Genomic DNA, 3,490 nt, shown 5'->3' on the forward strand with positions numbered 1-3,490 from the left:
ACAAGTACCAAAATACTCTAAGCCAAAATCAAAGAAAAGGAAAGCTCGGAAAATTTGAAAACTTTTTAAACGTGTTTTCTATTTGAAGTTGGAAAATGATCAACCCTTTATGCCCTTCTGAAACTATAAAGTTCAGTGATGGTCATGGGTGGTTTTGTGACCATTCTTCTCTTATGAATTAGAGCGATGTCTTTTTTGGGGAGTGGTCTATCATTTAATTAAACGTTTTAATTGTTAACGGAAACTGTTACTATATTAATAGAAGGACAAACACGATTAATCTTAAATTTTTAGCGATTAATTTGATTAAAAATATTATTCAGAAACAATTTTAACGAATAATTTATTTTTTAAGGACTAATTTAATCATTAGCCTTTATAATATTAGTTAATTTTTTATTGTCTCTATTTCAAATTAAAATAATCTACTATAAACTATGTAATAGAATAATTAGGGCAATTTACATAAATAAAATGAATGAGATAAAGTGTTTCGCAAATACAACATTCTAAAAAATCAGGCAAAAATGCAACAAACTCAATTATATGTAATCCGCGACAGCTAACGCAGAACCTGAATACACGTAATCCGCTACACCCTGTCGCGGATTACGTTGAGGAGGTGAAACACATAAACTGCTACACCCTGTAGCGGATTATGAAGGAGTTGGCTTACTATGTAAACCGCTCTACAACAGTTTCTTCACAATGTGGCTACTTGGAAAATGCCTATGTGTATGTTTGGCAAACGCATTGGAGAAAAGAGAAGTGATTCCACCTCTGAACACACCTTCACGTGAAGCTAAAATTTGTCGTTTCTGCGTTCATGTTCATGATGGCTGGTTACTGTTGGGAAATTAGATGAGAAATTTTTTTGGTTCCAATGTTTTTTTTTCATCAAAATCTTTTAAATTTGTTTCAATCACTAACAAGGTGAATATTTTTATTTTCTTTATTATTTTAGTATTCTCGTTCATATTTTAATTTTTATATTTTTTTTGTTTATATGATATATGTGGTTGGCTTTATAGAATTTTTATTCTTTTTTATCTATATGAATTTTTTTTCTATTCCTTATTTGATGTACTCTATTTTTGTTTTGTATAAAAAAAATTATTTTTTTCGGGTTTATAAAATTTGTAATTGTAATTATTATATAATACGTTTATTATCAAAATTTTGCATAATATGAATTATGATCCTATCAAAAAGTATAAAATAAATAAAAAACTAAAAATAGAGTATATAAAAGAATAGAAAAAAAATTTCATAACACCAACAACATATATTATATGAACTAAATTTCTCATCTAATTTCCCAACAGTAACCAGCCATCATGAACATGAACGCAGAAGCGACAAATTTTAGCTTCACGTGAACGTGTGTTCAGAGGTGGAATCACTTCTCTTTTCTACAACGCGTTTGCCAAACACACACATAGGCATTTTCCAAGCAGCCACATTGTGAAGAAATCGCTGTAGGGTATCGTGGTTTATATAATAAGTCAACTCCTTCGTAGGTTATCCTGAATAACATATAACAAAAAGTAATCAAATGAGTGAGCGACAGAGAGAGTGGTGGGGAAACACCGGGCATGGTAGGGCTAGGCATGACCGACATCTAGGTACGGATCCAAGGGTTTAGAACCGAGAAGCGTTTCTTCGTTTGGCACAGGACTCTTTCACCATATTTGTTGACCAGTTACCAGGAGACATATCAAAGAAGGAATTGTTTAGATTGTTCTCATAGACGGGGAGAATCAATGACATTTACCTTTCCAGGAAGCTGAGACACGGGGTGGTGTACTTGTTTGCGTTCATCCGTTATATGACTAAGGGTGGAGCCTTGAAGGCTATTTCAGAGATGAATCGTATGTGCTTAAGGGGAAAGGAGCTCTTCATCGGCGAGGCCAGGTTCAGGAGAAATGTCTCGAAGGGGAAGACGATATTGGATAGTGATGGGTTAAGGATAGATATAGACACTAGGATGGCTGATCGGGGGAATGTTCATGAGAAGAATGCGAGTCCGGTGGTAGAAATGGTGACTGATTGCGGGTTACATCCTGCTCAAACCAATGATCACTTGAATGGTAAGGAACGCATGGAACATGAGAATGACCCCCAGAGAAGGTGTTGGCCGATTGATAGAGAGGGACCGGGTGTAAGGGTCATACAGGTTACAATGGCGGAAAATAATTTGGATTGGCTGCACCGAAGTATTGTTGGGAGTACTTTGAAAACTATTGATTTTCGTTTGTTGAACGAGATAGCTTGATCGGAAGGGCCTCATGTAGTGAAGGTTTGTGAGTTGGGGGCTTACAAAGCCTTGTTAATCTTTGACAGTACTCGCAACACAGACGAGGCGCTCACATTTAACATGAATGGGCTTTTGAAGTTCTTCTATCGTGTTGGTAGATGGAGTGAGGTTGATCGGTGTGATAGGAGACGACTCTGGATTCAGTGTATCAGAGTTTCGATTCATGTGTGGTCCGAAGCTACGTTCCGCTTGATTGGCAAACAGTGGGTAGATGTGGTGGTCTGTGATCCTGTGACAATCTCATGCTCATCGTTTAGTGTTGGTTGGGTGTTGATTGATACGTGTAAGTTTGAAGTTATTCATGAAAGGGTCCGCATTTCTGTAGGCACGGAGTTGTTTGACGTCTTTGTCTCAGAGATGGAAAGTGGGGCTTCTGCTTCATTGGAATATGCGATGAAGGGTGGGATGGGAGGTAACCAGAGCTCTGTAATTGGAGGAGGTTGTGCTAATGTAGGACGGGCGAATCCTGTTGCGGGAAATTTTAGTCAGGAGCGGCGGCAGACCTGGGATGCAGCGGCGGAGTTGATGACGTTACTGGTAAGGGAGGCGGAGCAAATAATGGGTAGTGTAGTAATTTCTTCGGAAGATTTGAATGAGTGGAGTAACGAACTTTTGAATTTGAAAATGGCAAGGACTAAAGTTAAGGAGTATGATCTTAATTTGACGAAAGTTGGATTTACGGGGTACCTAGCTCATGATGCGGATGATGATTCGGAGAGAACTTTATCCTGGGATTTGGCTCACGGTACAGAGGCTGGAGTAGATATCACTAGTGTTAGGAGGTGGGTGGGTCCAAGTCAAAATTCTTTTATTCCTAATAGATCTAAAGCCCAAACTTTGCTAACTAAGGCTAAGGAGGTGCACTTGGGCCTAAAGATCTGTAGCCCACTTGATGAGAGTGATGGGATGTAGGAGATAGGCCAGGCTAACTACATTGTGGAGGAGGGGTTCTGTCGGGTCGCACCGGGTGCTGGTGTGCTTGAGGAGAAGAGGACTGCCGGCGGTGAGTTCTTCCAAGGCGGCGTAGCCATCACAAGCAGGCGAAGAAGCCTGGCCGGTCGGGACGAGTACCGATGCGAGGGGGGACTGATTCAGCTGAAGCGGAGGGAGGACGGTTGCCGGGTCATGCAGTGCTATACGGGGAAGAAGGGGGTCGGCCGAGTCTTACCTCTG

The sequence above is a fragment of the Arachis ipaensis genome, chromosome B07, assembly GCF_000816755.2.
Source record: "Arachis ipaensis cultivar K30076 chromosome B07, Araip1.1, whole genome shotgun sequence".
In the NCBI taxonomy this organism is placed as follows: Eukaryota; Viridiplantae; Streptophyta; class Magnoliopsida; order Fabales; family Fabaceae; genus Arachis; species Arachis ipaensis.